Here is a 15,653-nt window from a genome sequence, read left to right on the forward strand (position 1 = left end):
TCTCACTGAAGCAGTGTTATGAGATCTTACAACTTGATCACTGGAACAGACAGACTAGGATTTGATTTCAGAAATAAAACTATTGCTTGTACGCAGAAATTAGACAGTACAGCACACGGACAAGCTCTTCTGTCCACAATCTCTGATATATGATATCAATTTAAGCTGATCCCATTTGTCTCCATTCCCTGCCTGTTCATTTGCCTGTCCAAATGACTTTTAAGCTATACTATCATATTCACTTACACAACTTTCCTGTGTACCTCTGTATAAAAGCAAAACTTGCCTCATAAATCTTTGCATCTACTTCTCTCATCTTGCATTCATTGCAATGTACTTGACATTTCCACCCATTAAAATAAGACCCTTTTTCTACTCTTTGTCTCACCTGATTTTAGCAGCCTCTTTCCAAAGCCTTCACAGCCTTCCTGCAATGTGCTGATCAGAACAGCATGCAACACCAAGTGTGGCCTAACTTGACTTTTCAAGTGCTGCAAGATGGCTTCCCCATTTTTAGTCTCTATGATCAGTCTGATGACCCCTTCACCACCCAAATCTCTTGCTGTGAGCTGCGGACTTGCACCCCAAGATCCTCTGTAATCAATGCCACCAAGGGTCTTGCCATTTTACAATTGACCACAATTGTCCTCATTAAATTTCATCTGCCATATTTTCTGCCCATATTTCCAACTGATTTATATCCTACTGCGTCGTTTGTCAACATTTCTCACTATCATAGGGATTGTGTATTCAAAATAAAATTCTCACTATCCACAATTCCACATTACAACAGCACCCAGTGACCTGGGTTAAAATTCTGTGCTGTTGTAATTCTTTGAAAAAGTGAAAAACAGGCTAAATAAAGGAGAGGCAGTGATGTTGTCTATTTGGATTTTCATAAGGCTTCAGGTTGCCGCACATGCAGCTTCTTAACAAGATAAGAGCCCATGGAATAAAAACATAGAAAATAGATGCAGGGGTAGGCTATTTGGCCCTTCAACCCTACACCCCCATTTATCTTGATCATGGCTGATCATCTACTCAGAAACCTGTACCTGCCTTCTCCCCATACCCAGACCCTCTTAGCCACAAGGGGCAAATTTAACTCCCTCTTAAATATAGATAAAGAACCGATATCAACTACTTCCTGTGGCAAAAAATTCCACAGATTTACCTCTCTCTGAGATAATTTTTTTTTCTCATCTCAGTCCTAAAAGACTTCCCCCTTATCCTTAAACTGTGACCCTTGATTCTGGTTTTCCTCAACATCGGGAACAACCTTCCTGCATCTAGCCTGTCCAATCCCTTAAGAATTTTATACATTTCTATAAGATCCCCCCTCAATCTTCTAAATTCCAGTGAGTATAAATCTAGTTGATCCAGCCTTTCTTCATATGTAAGTCCTACCATCCCTGGTATCAATCTAGTGAAATTTCTTTGCACTCCCTTAATGGCAAGGATGTCTTTCCACAGATAAGGAGACCAAACTGTACACAATATTTCAGGTGTGGTCTCACCAAGGCCCTGTAAAGCTACAGTAGAACCTCTCTGCTCCTGTACTTGATCCTCTTGCCATGAATGCCAACATACCATTCGCTTTCCTCCCTACCTGCTATACCTGCATGCCCACTTTCAATGACTGGTGCACAGCAATACCCAGGTCTCGTTGCATCTCTCCTTTTCCTAATTGAACCCTATTTTGGGTAATAATCTTCTCTCCTGTTCTTGCCTCCAAAGTGGATAACTTCACATTTATCCACATTACATTGCATCTGCCATGCCTTGGCCCACTCACCTAACTTGTCCAAGTCGCCCTGCATCCTCTACACGGCTAACCCTGCCACCCAGCTTCGTGTCGTCTGTAAACTTGGAGATGCTGCTTTCTATTCCCTCATCTAAGTCATTGATATATATTGTAAATAATTGTGGTCCCAGTACTGAGCCTTGTGGTATCCCACTAGTCACTGCCTGCCATTCTGAAAAGAACCTGTTTATTCATACTCTTTGCTTCCTGTCTGTCAACCAATTCCATCCCTCCTATACAATGTGCTTTGAGTTTCTACACTAATCTTCTGTATGGGATCTTATCAAAAGCCTTCTGAAAGTCCAGATATATCACATCCACTGGTTCTCCCTTATCCACTCTACTGGTTACATCCTCAAAACATTCCATTAGTTTCGTCAGACATGATTTTCCCTTCATAAAACCATGCTGACTCTGTCCGATGATATCACTACTTTCCAAATGTGCTGCAATCGCATTTTTAATAACTGACTCTTGCATTTTCCCCACTACTGATGTCAGGCTAACTTGTCTATAGTTTCCCATTTTCTCTCTCCCTTTCATCTTAAAAAGTAGGGTTACGTTTTCCACCTTCCAGTCCTCAGGAACTAATCCAGAATCTAAAAAGTTCTGAAAAATGATCACTAATGCATCCACTATTTCTTGGGCTACTTCTTTAAGCACTCTGGGATGCAGACTATCTGGCCCTGAGGATTTATCTGCCTTTAATCCTTCAATTTACCTAATACAACCTCTTGACTTGCATTTATTTGCTTCAGTCCTTCCCTCACATTAGATCCTCAGTCCTCTACTATGTCCTGAAGATTATTTGTTTCCCTTAGTGAAGACAGAACTAAAGTAGTTATTCAATTGGTTTGCCATGTCCTTGTTCCCCATGATCAATTCACCTGTTTCTGACTGTAATGGACCCACATTTGTCTTAACTAATCTCTTTCTCTTTACATATCTATAAAAGCTTTTAGTCATTTTTTATATTCCCTGCCAGCTTTCTCTCATAATCCTTTTTATTTTTCCGAATTAATCCTTTTGTCCTCATCCGTTGAACTCTGAATTTCTCCCAGTCCTCAGGAATACTTTTTTTTTTGGCTAATTCTTTGCTGCTTCTTTGGATTTGATTCTCTCCCTGATTTCCCTCGTTAGCCACGGATGCACTTCCTTCCTTGATTTATTCTTTTTCCAAACAGAGATGTACAATTGTTTATTTCATCCAAGCTACTTTAAATGATTGCCATTGAATTTCCACCATTAATCCTTTAAGTATCATTTGCCAATCTATCTTAGCCAATTCACATCTCATACCATCAAAGTTACCCTTTTTTAAGTTCAGAACCTTTGTATTTGAATTAACGCTGTCAACCTCCATCCTAATGAAGAATTCCACCATATTGTGGTCACTCTTGCCCAAGGGGCTTCTCACTACAAGACTGCTAATTAACCCTTCCCAATTATTCAATACCAAGTCTAGAATGGCCTGTTCCCTCGTTGATTCCTCGACATGCTGGTTTAGAAAAGAATCCCGCATACATTCTAAGAAATCCTCTTCATCATTTCCTTTACCAATTTGGTTCACCCAATCTACATGTGGATTAAAGCCACCCATTATATCAGGAAACATATTTAGCGAGAGTAGAGCATTGGTAGGAAGCAAAGTTGGAATAGAGGGTTGGTTGTTGTTGCTAGTGGCGTTCCACAAGGGTCGGTGTAAGGGCTACTTCTTTTTATGTTCTATATCAATGATTTAAATTTTTTACATTTAAATAACATTTTTAAATTTATACATTTTTGAAAATTTAGGCATACAGCATGGTAACAAGTCATTTCGACCCATGAGCCTATACCACCAAATTGACCTACAACCCCCGTTCGTTTTGAAGGGTGGGAGAAAACTGAAGAACCTGGAGGAAACCCACGCAGACATGGGGAGAACATACAAACTTCTTACAGACAGCGCAGGATTTGAACCATAGTCCTGATCACTGGCCCTGTAACAGCATTGTGCTAACTGCTAAACTAACTGCGCTGCCCAATGAAATGAATGGCTTTGTGACTAAGTTTGCAGATGATGTGAAGGTAGGTGGAGGAGCAGGTAGTGTTCAGGAAACAATGAGGCTGCAGAAGGGCTTGTACAAATTAGGAGAATAGACAGAAGTGGAAAATGAAATACAATATTGCAAAGTGTACAGTCATGCACTTTGGTTGAAGAAAGAAACAGTCAGATTATTTTCTAAATTTGAAGAAAATTGAAAATTCACAGATGCAAAGGGACTTTGGAGTCCTTGTGCAGGGTCGCTTGAAGGTAAACGCTGGTGAAGAAGGCAAATGCAATGCTGGCACTCCATTCAAGAGGATAGAATATGAGAACAGGGATGTGATGTTGAAGCTTTACAAGACACTGGAGAGTGGTGAGACTTCACTTGGAGTATTGTGAGCAGTTTTGAGCTCATTTAACAAAGGATGTGCTGACTTTGGAGAATGTTTTGGTGAATCCATGGAATTTGAGGCCACAAGGTGGATGTGGAGGCCTAGTCATTGGGTATTAAGGCAGAGATTGATAGATTCTTGATTAGGTAGGGTATCAAAGATTATGGGGAGAAGACTGGGGAATGTGGCTGAGTGGGAGAATAATTCAGCTCTTGATTGAATGGCAGGGCAGATTCGATTGGTTGAGTAGACTTTCTGCTCCTACATCTTATGGGTCTTGGCGGCTGTTCGTAAGGAGTTTGTACATTCTCCCTTGACCCGCGTTGGTTTTTGCTGGGTGATCTGGTTTCCACTCACCCTTCAAAATGTATGGGGTTTGATAAGTTTATTGGGGGGCACAGATTTGAATGACTGGAATCAACAATTGTGTTGTCTACAAACTTAGTATCAGTCCACCTATATAATCAATCATATATATTGAAGACATCAGGGGTCCCAGCATTGATTACCGTTGAATACCATTGGACACAGACCTCTAGTTGGAGAAGCATAACTCCACCATTACCTTCGGTCTTCTATCGCCAAGCCAATTTTGAAATTCTCCCTGAATCCTAGTACAATACACATAAGTGGTTGAGAAACTCAGCAGGTCACATAGCCTCTATAGGAAGCGAAGGGTAATCAACATTTTTGGCCTGACCCCTTCATCAAGGTGTGAATGAAAACCAGGCAGGCTCCTGAATAAAATGGTAGGGAGAAGAGCACAGGCCAATGGGCTACAGGACATAGTTGGATATAGGTGGGAGGGCAGATATGGAGGGAGGGGATTAGCTCTCTGAATGGAGAGGGAAAGGGATGGAGAGCTTGAGGAAAGGAAACAGGGATAGGGAGGGAGAGATTACATGGGTTACCTTTGGCTTCCTATAGAATCTACATGACCTGCTGAGTTAAAGCATTATATAAAAATTCGATTGCTAGGGTGGTGACGAATGGTCAGACTTCTTTGGCTTTTAAATTAACGCGATCAACTCGTCAAGGCTGTCCATTGTCACCAGCCTTGTTTGCGTTGGTCATTGAGCTATTCGCTCAGGCAATTCAACAGAATGATAATATTAAAGGGATGAAAGTAGCAAATGATGATCATAAGATTAATTTATTTGCTGATGATGTATTGATTTATTTGACACATCCGGAGCATTCTTTGAGGTTCTTACAAGAATGTTTGATTCAATTTGGTGTGTTATCTGGGTATAAGGTAAATTGGGACAAGAGTGAAATATTGCTGATTTTGGAGGGTAATTATGAAATATGTAAACATATAAAATTAAGATGGTCTGATAAAATTAAATATTTAGGAACAATTGTGGATGTGGATTATCAATCTTTATATAAATTAAATTATGTGCTGTTATTGAAAAAGATTAAAATGGATTTGGTCAAATGGAAGGATCTTCCATTAACATTAGTAGGTCGAGAAAACCGTATTAAAATGAATATTTTCCCATGTATTCAGTATTTATTTCAGTCAATTCCATATTGGCTTTTAAAGAGTTTTTTTCAGGATTTGAATACAGTGGTGAGGAAATTTTTATGGAAAGGAAAATTAGCGCGAGTAGCTTTGCAGAAGTTGACATGGAAATATGCGTTAGGAGGTCTTCAGTTGTCTCATTTTCAGAATTATTATGAGGCTGCACAGTTAAAGTTTGTTAATAGAATGAAGGATGTTAAACAGCCCCCTAGTTGAGCTAAGATAGAATTAGCTTGCATTTCTGAATCTGAAGTTTATCAGTCTATATATAAATGGAATTTGCATTTATTGCAGGGATATAATATGCCAGTGTTAAAGCATTTATTAAAGATATGGATTAATAGAAATGTTGTTATAGGCATGAAGGGGAGATTATCAATTCAAACTCAGTTATATCAAAATCAGATTTTTTTTCAATATTTAAAGGTATGGCATTCTGATGGGATAGAAGTGATTCAGGATTGTTTTGAAGAGGGACAGTTTCTTTTAACTGTTTGAGGGAAAATGTGGAATACCTGTAAATTCTTTATTTGTGTATTATCAACTTCGAGCTTTGATAAGGGATGATTATGGAAAGGATATGAGTTTACCTGAGTTAACGAAGTTTGAATCTTTGATTTCTTTTGCATCAAAAAAGGGCTTTATTTCAGATATGTATAGGTTGTTACAAGAGAATATGGATAAGCCAAATTTGGAGAGATCTAGAAATAAATGGGAAAGTGATTTATCTTATGATATACCCCAGGAAGACTGGGGTTTTGTTAATTATAATTTTTTGCATCAGTTGTATTTGACTCCTGAGAAATTGAAAAAAATATGGATTTAGTGATTCGGATTTGTGTTTTAGATGTGGATTGAATATTGGAACTTTTTTCATGTAGTCTGGTCTTGTGATAAGGTACAGCCATTTTGGGAAAAAAATTAGGATATTTTTTGAGAAATTATTTAAGATTAAATTACTGTTAGACCCAGAGATTTTTTTGTTGGGTTATATGGTTTCTTTGACTGGTTTGGGGTTGGATAAGTTTCAGATTGCATTTGTTCATTTAGTGTTATCAGTGGCATGGAAATGTGCAGCGATTACTTGCAAAGATAATGTGGAAATTAATATAATCTGTTGGCATAATGAATTGATATCTTGTATTGATATGGAAACAATAACATAATTTACATGATAATTATTTATTTGTTCAAATATGGTCACCTTATTTAGAGTATATGGGTTTAGAAATATCTTAAAATGTTATGTTGTTTATTCATATTTGTAATTATTTGTAATATGTTTTTTCTGTGGCTCCCCTTGCAGGGCTGGCTGAGGGGTGGGGATGGGGGGTGTGGGTGGGAGGGAGGGTTGTTTGATGATTTATTATTGTATTTTTCATGTAATTTTTTTATATTATTCTTAATAATAATTTTAAATAAAGTTTTTAAAAAAAGGAGAGACATATTAGGCAGCAGAGAGAGATGGAACGATTTAGAAATAGGGACAGGGTTCCAGAACTTTGTGTATTAGCAGAAGGGGAGATTAAAGGCAAAGGCACAGGATAGAGATTTTAAAACCAAGGTGTAGTTTTACTGGGTGATACTCTAGGGATAACAGATGTTTGAGATCTTGTGACTGTGGACATCAAGACCCATGTTGAAATTCACTTTCTGGCCACAGATGATGCAAATCACATTTACTTGTTATCTCCTGCCACGCCTTCCTTCTTTAGGCATTATTAATCTAATGATCAGAAGATGCTGCTTTACTGGCATTCTTTCAGATGGGAAGTGTCAGCATGGTCTTTGGCATCAGAATCATTGCAAAACAATGCAAACAAAGCATTCACCTGAAAGATCGAAAACTCCTCGGACCTGGGAGCTGGGCTGGAGTTTCTCTCCCCTCCAACAGCTGATGTCGCAGACTCTTGGCTCCCTTCTCCTGCCCCCCGCCCACCTCCTACCTCCTAAAACTGTCCACTTTACTGTTTCCCTATTTCAAACCCTTCTAAAAACTGACCTCTTTAACCCATTTTTAAAAACGTTATTGTCTTAAGGGTAGCTATTGTTTTAACACTCCTGTGGTAGGATTTTCAGTATCTCAGGTGCAATGTTAATCAAATAATTGTTGTCAATTGAGATAGAGCATAAACCTCTTTCTGAATTGTCCCAGCGAATTTTCCCAGCATGTCAGAAACTTGTAAAGCGAGCCCTCATTGCTCTGGAAGTCCTTGATGACCATTTTGGTAACCTGTTTTTTTAAAAAAAAAATTAAAAAGAGATTAAATGTGTACAATTTCTGATAATACTTTGGTCATTGTATACACTATCTGAAAGGGCCCTATTCATCCTGCATACATCACACTTCAAGACACCATTAGTTCATGTGGGAGCAGTGGCATTTGGTGGTAGATGCTCTCAAATATTAGTCTGTACAAGTGACCTGGGGCACCAAGGGCCAGTTACACTCACAGATTGTCACATTAACAAATTAAAGTCATTGCCTCTGCTTCACTGTTAGATGAGCATACTGCCCTTTCTTTTGTTATCTACTGACAGTGAAGAGTCATACTCTTTTATACTATCTGTCAATCATCAATGTCTGATTTTATAGAAACATGCAAGTGGCTGTTATTCTCCAGAAAATCTACCCCAATCTTTCCATTAAACTATTAATGGGTATGTGCATCTTGCTTGGATTTGAGTAGGTGACCATCTTAGAATCAGTTCTGTTTTTTTTTTGAGGATAAATAAACTTTATTCACTATGAAATGATATGCAAAGGTGGACTATGCATAATCTTCACTTCCTTCCATCCATATTCATACATTCCTATCCTGTAATTAGCTACAGAGCACAACTGGTACTCCTGTGGCTCCTTGTAGTTTGTCCGCATTCTTTGTTTGAGGGGCTTCTCTGCCTGATTAGATTCCAGCCTCAGACTTGTCGCATTGCTGCTTGAGAAGCTAATCCCAGATTTTCTCCTCGTCTAATTGGCTGGGGAGATTTGATTGGTGTCTTGATGCTGGCCAAGAGCAGTTTGGTTTCTTGTCTGTGATCTTGTTTGCATTTCACAATTGGACCAGAAATTTTAAAAATGTACAATTGTGAGTGGCCTCACAGCAATTTTCTCCTGGCTGTAGTGTTGAGGTGACCTCTGTAATGTTGGATATTCCACGCTGATTGAATTGGGTCTGTTTGTGGAACTTTTTGTCAGATTTGGAAAGTGTTATCTGATGATTACTATAATTTGATATTTTTAGAATAAGCTGTGAAAACTGCAGCAATTTCCAGGGAAGATACAGGGGCTGGATATTGTTCAGATTTCAGATTTATTGTCAGAGTACATGGCGTCACATACAACCCTGAGATTCCTTTTTCCTGCGGGCGCAGCAGAATTACCACTAATTGGTAGTGCAAAAAAAAAACTGTACCCAGCATAAACATGTAAACAATCAAAAGAATGGTAAACATAACTAATGCAAACAAACTGTGCAATATAGAGAGAACAAAAGAAATTAATAAAATGTACAAACGAGAGTCCTTAAATGAGTCCCTGATTGAGTTTGTTGTTGAGAAGTCTGATAGTAGAGGGGTAGCAGCTGTTCCTGAACCTGGTGGGGCGAATCTTGTGGCACCGAAACTTCTTTCCTGATGGTAGCAGTGAGAAGAGAGTGTGTGCTGGGTGGTGTGGGTATTTGATGATTGCTGCTGCTCTCTGACAGCAGCATTCCCTGTGGATGTACTCAATAGCGGGGAGTGTTTTTCCTGTGATGATCTGGGCTGTATCCACTACCTTTTGTAGGGCTTTATGTTCCCATCCTAAACCATGATGCAGCCAGTCATGCTTTCCATCACACCTCTGTAGAAATTTGCCAGGGTTTCTGGTGTTATACCAAACCTCCACAAACTCCTGAGGAAGTAGAGGCACTGTTGTGCTTTTTTCACAATGCCATTGGTGTGCTGTGTCCAAGAAAGTTCCTCTGAGATGGTGACTTCCAAGAACCTAAATTTGCTCACCCTCTTCACCCCTGATCCCCAATGATCACTGGATTGTATATCTCTGGCTTTCCCTTCCTGAAGTCAACAATCAGCTCCTTAGTTTTGGTGACCTTGAGTGTATAGGTGTTGTTGGTGCACCATTCAGCCAAGTTTTCAATCTCCATCCTGTACGCTGACTCATTCCCCTTCCTTTATACAACCCACTACCATGATATCGTCAGCACATTTGTAGATGGTGTTATTGTCATACCAAGCTACACAGTCGTAGGGGTAAAGTGAGCAGAGCAGGGGGCTAAAACATAGGCCTGTGGTGCTCCAGGACTGATGGAGATTGTGGAGGAGAGTTCTTACCAATTTTCTCTGATTGTGGACTGGAGGTGAGGAAACCAATGATCCAATTACACAGGGGGGTGTTAACTCCCAGTCCTTGAAGTTTGCTGATCAGTTTTGAGGGGATGGTGGAGTTAAATGCCAAACTGTAGTTGAAGATCTGGGTGGGGGAGGGGGGCCTGTGGGTTACTTGTTTGGTTGTATGGGGTGGGGAATAATTGACTTCTGGAGTGCACTGGTCCCAAAAGAAACCAACAGTGAGATCAGATGGAAGGATTGATGTCCAACTTCAAATTTGTAAGGGGCTTCAAACTGGGAGGAGACTCCATCTGACTTGCCTTTGAAAGCCTTCTTCCTTGGGAATGGCCTGCACTGTCACACATGCATACCCACTTTGACTGCTGTCAAAGAAGTGTCATCGAGGGCTGGAAACGACTGGACCAGTCTGGGCACCTGAGCATGGAACAGCTGGTAAGAACTGGAAGTCTAGCACTTGCTGTGCTTTGTGTATTGGAACCCCTGTAATTTGTTCAGATTCTCATGCAGTGAAGAATCCAGGTTCAGGTGTTTTAAACTTCAGCTGAAGCTCAAGCACGAATATGATAAAAATGCAGCAAGCACTCTTATCATGCTGTGGGATGATGTGTATCACTCGGGTACAGCTGAATGATGGTGGAAAGGCACCTTGTACTCTACGAATGTGGAGAGTCATCTTTCCAAGGTGGAAGCTACTGCCACAGCCCTTAGCCTTTGTGTGGAATACAGCCAGGTATAATGGCACCCTGAAAAGTCAGATGTCCCTGCAGGGTGTTGCATGGATCCCTGAAGTGTAATCAGGGGCTCTGTTGTGTTACCTTGATCTTTGGGGAGGTGAGTGGGTGAGGTCGCATGGAAACTTTTAGTGAATATGGAAATGGGAGAAGCTGTAGGAGAAGGATAATTTACCCAAAGTGTATAAAAATGGGCAGGATTGAGATGCCCTTGAATTTTTAAACAAATTGATCTTTTTCTGAATTTATAGATAATTAATGGGTGAAAGGAATAGCCACTGGCCTTTGTGTACAGCTCTTTATTGATTTCAAAATAAATTACCTTCATTAAATAAGACTTTGCTAGAAGCCTTCGGCGAGAGATGATAATTGAGTCTATCTGCCTCTGCACCTTCCCCCCATGCTTGGCCACTGTGTTGGGAATCTGTGCCATCATCCGGCTCTTTGTGTAGCTCTGGCTCAGGAATGGGATTGTGTGGTATTTGGCTTGCAGGAAACACATGAAAGGGAATGAGCTACATGTGTAGTCATTCAGTGCCAGCTGTGGTCTAGGCACACTGTGGCACACTTACCCTGTCTGATCACCATAACGAACCTCCGATCACTTCCAATTCAATCTAGAAGGAGCCCCTTGGCCTGGTCCTGTGGCCTTTCCATACTGGGTCATTCTTAGTCTTTGAGAATTCAACTCCCTTTGGAATATCTCTAATGAACATGAATAGTCCTCCTCCACTTATCATGGGCCATCAGTCACTGGAAGGTTGGAGTGGCCAAGGTCAGAGTGCAGATGGAGCAGGAAGTGAATAAAGCAAATGGCATGTTGGCCTTTATTGCGAGAGATTTTGAATATAGATTCAAGGAGATTTGACTACAGCTGTATAGGATCTTGGTGAGGCCACAACTCAAGTATTATGGCCAGTTGTGGTCTCTTACTTTGAGGAAGGATATTTGCTGCAAGTGGAATGAAGGTTCACCAGGCTGATTCCTGGGATGACCGGACATATGTATGAAGAAGGACTGGATAGACTAGGGTTTTAATCAATGATATCTTACCTGTCAGCCTATGGTCCTCTCCCTGTCCCTTCCTCTTTTCCTCCCTCCTCTCCCCCATCAACACCTCTTTATTTGGGCTCCTGCCTATTTCTGCTCATATCTGATGAAGGGCCCAGGCCTGAAATGATGGTCACTATTTCCTTCCTATGGATGCTGCATGACCTGCTGAGTTTCTCTCGGATATTTGTGCTTTGCAGATATCCTAGGGTTATGCTTGCTGAAGTTCAGGAGAGGGGATCTCATTGAGACAAGGAACATTCCACTATGGCTGGACAGGTTATATGCGGGAAGAATGTTCTTGATGATGGGGAAGGTCAGGACAATGATTTGCAGTCTAGGGTAAGGGTGAACCCAGAGGTCAAAGATGAGGGGAATTGTTTTCTTTCAAGGAGTTGTGAGCTTGTAGAAGTCCTTGTCTCAGAAAGTTGTTCATTAGATATATTACAAAGGGAATTGAATGTGACCCTCTTTGTTTAAGTTCCCATATAGCTATTGGTTAAAGGGATCAAGAGATATGGAGATAAAGCAGGAATTAGGGTACTGAGGTCGAATAATCAGCCATGATTGCATTGAATAATAGTGCAGGTTCAAGGGGCTGAATAGCCTTCTGCTCCTATGATCCATGATTCTCTGATTGGTAAACATATCCGTTTCTGCTCCATGGCGCTCATTTGGAGAGGAAATTATGAAGACAGATGCAACCTCTTTCCTGCAGCTGTTTAACATCAGCGAACAGATGGCTGTGTGTATCAGCGGGTCTGTCTCTGAAACATGAACATGAGGGGAAATCTGCCTTAAAGCCCACACCTCAAGGTCCACAGCTACTTTGCAGCTTCCATCTTGACAACTTCTGTAGACCCTGATCACCATTAAATTTTAACGATACAGCAGAAGACCCATCCGGCCCATGAAAACCATGCCACACAATTAACCTTTCAACCCTGTATGTGGGAGGAAACTGGAGCAACCATGGAAAACCACGCAGTTCATGGGGAAGACATATTAAATCCTGTAATAGGGTTGCACTAACCGTTAGGCAAACCATGCCTTCATTCTGAGGAAGTATTACAGCTGGCCAGGCATTCCCTGGAACAGTGTTTTCACTCTGAATGGCCTGGCCTTGTCTTTAAAATAATGTCCCCTTGTTCTAAACACTCCACTCCATTTCTCCATACACCATGTATAAACCCCTCCTTCCCCTGCTTTACCTCACCATTCCTTCCCCTACTCCACTGTACCCATCCCTTTCCTTCTATTCCTTGCTTTTATGAAAGAAAAGCCAAACTAAAAGTGAAAGGAAACTAAGATGGTCAAGCATGTTTACTAGTCCAGATTTTCCGTGGGTCACTGGTTTGGAAGTATTGTTACAATTAACCGTTAGAGGTCGATGGGTGGCATGTGCTGGAAATGTTCTCGTGTGCATCTATTTCAGTGCAAGGAGTATTGTAGGAAAGGCAGACGAGCTTAGACCATGGATTGGCATGTGGAATTATGACATTGTGGCCATTCGTGAAACTTGCTTGCAGGAGGGGGCAGGACTGGCTGCTCAATGTTCTGAGCTTCTGTGGCTTTAGATACAATAGAATGGGGGGGTAATGAAAGGGGGAGGAGTGCCATTGCACATCAGGGAAAATATCACAGTGTGCTCAGGCAGGATAGACCAGAGGACTCATCTACTGAGGCTATATTGGTGGAGCTGAGGAATGGGAAAGGTATGACCACATTCATGGGATTGTACTATATACTTCCCAATAGTCAACGAGAATTAGAAGAGAAATCTGTGGAGAGATAGCTGACAGCTGCAGGAAGCACAAGGTTGTGATTGTAAGAGATTTTGACTTTCCACATTGACTGGGATTTGTATACTGTAAAAGGGCTGGATGGCTTGGAGTTTGTCACATATGTTAATGAAAGTTTTCTAAATCAATATATAGAGGTACCAACTAGAGAGGGTGCAATGCTGGATCTCCTATTAGCGAATGAGCAGGACAGGTGACAGACGTATGTGTCGGGGAACATTTTGGGTCCAGTGATCCTAATCATTAGTTTCATTATACTTATGGAGGAGGATAGGTCTAGCCTTTGGGTTGAGATTCTAAGCTGGAGAAAGGCCAATTTTGAGGAAATGACAAAGGATCAAGAATGCATGGATTGGGTTGTTGTTTTCTGACAAGGATATTCGAGGGAAGTGGAGTTCATTCAAAGGTGAAATTTTGAGAGTACAGAGTTTGTATGTTCCTGTCAGGATTAAAGACAAGGCTAGCAGGCATAGGAACGTTGGTGTTCGATGGATATTGGGGATCTGGTTCGGAAGAAGACAGAAGTGTATAACAGGTAGAGGCAACGTGGAGCAAATGAGGTACATGAGGAGTATTAAAAAAAATGTAAGGAAATCCTCAAAAAATAAATCAGGAAAGCTAAAAGAAGACATGAGGTTGCTTTGGTGGACAATGTAAAGGAAAATACTAAGGTTTTCTACAGGTATATTAAGGGCAAAATAATAGTAAGGGACCAAATTGATCCCTTTGTAGATCAGAGTGCTCAGCTTTGCATGAAGCCATAAGAGATGGGAGAGATCATAAATGTTTTATTTTTTCATCAGTATTCACTCAGTAAATGGTCACAGTGTGGGAAGTAAGGAAAACAAGCAGTGAGGACATGGTACCTGTACAGATTAAAGAGGAGGAAGTGCTTGCTGGCTTTAATGCAAATAAGAGTGGATAAATCCCCAGGATCTAACAAGATATTCCCTTGGACTTTGACTGAAGCCAGTGTAGAAATTTCAGGGCCTCAGGCAGAAATATTTAAAATGTCCTTAGTTATGGGTGTGGTGCCAGAGGATTGAAGGGTAAAAAAGGCTCTGGTGAGCTAGACATCAGCAGTAGGTAAATTCTTGGAAGGTGTTCTGAGAGATCAGATATATAATTATTTGGATAGCCAGAAACTGATTAGAAATAGTCAACATGGCTTTTTGCTTGATAGGTCATTTTCCAATGGACAAAGGGTGAAGTATTAATATCGGTGGCCTGGTCTTCTTGGTGTTTTACGTCCCCATTATTGCTCACTTTCCATGGAGATGTACCCAGATTTGAGTAGCCTGGGACTATACTCATCGAAGCTTCGAAGGATGAAGGCGCATCTTGTGAAACATAATGAAAGGAATAGGTAAAGTTGAAGGAGGCAGGTTGTTTCAGGGGAGTGGATTACAGAGGGAGATGAGGAGGAATTGTTTCAGCATATGTTACAATAAACATGCACTCCATGGAGCAGGAGGTTCTTAATGTTTCAGTGAATGGGAAGTTCCAAGCTGCTATTCCTTCTGTCCAACCGTAACTGCCTCTGTGCAATGGAATGGGAGGGGCTAGAACAGTGGAGGGAAAATGTGATGCACTCACTGAACCCTACTGAACTTTAAAATGCTTGAAAATCCTGCTCCTGAGCAGAGCTATTGTTACTGGGTGCAGGGCAATGTCTGGAGGTCCCTTCAGGAAAACAATGTTTAGCTGCTGGGAGACCAGAACTTGAATTTGCAAACAACTTGTGCACCCAACATGTGCTGGCTACCTTCTTAAATAACATGCAAAATTTGTGAAACTACTACATAGAACATTACAGTACAGGCCTTCATGTTATGCTGACCCATGTAAACCTACTCCACAACAATGTAAACCTTCCCTACCTCACAGCCATAACCCTCTATTTTTCTTACATCCATGTGCCTCTCGAAGAGTCTTTTGAATGTCCCTATTGTACCAGCCTCCTC

The 15,653-nt window shown here is 40.9% G+C and overlaps 1 protein-coding gene across 3 annotated transcripts in view; it reads left to right on the forward strand.

The window, feature by feature from the left end:
* The window catches only part of LOC138741606 (regulating synaptic membrane exocytosis protein 3-like), a 172,519-nt gene that overhangs the window by 17,892 nt on the left and 138,974 nt on the right, over positions 1-15,653 (forward strand). The gene's annotated exons all lie outside the window — the stretch shown is intronic.

This window comes from Narcine bancroftii, chromosome 8 (assembly GCF_036971445.1).
Source record: "Narcine bancroftii isolate sNarBan1 chromosome 8, sNarBan1.hap1, whole genome shotgun sequence".
NCBI classification, from domain to species: domain Eukaryota; kingdom Metazoa; phylum Chordata; class Chondrichthyes; order Torpediniformes; family Narcinidae; genus Narcine; species Narcine bancroftii.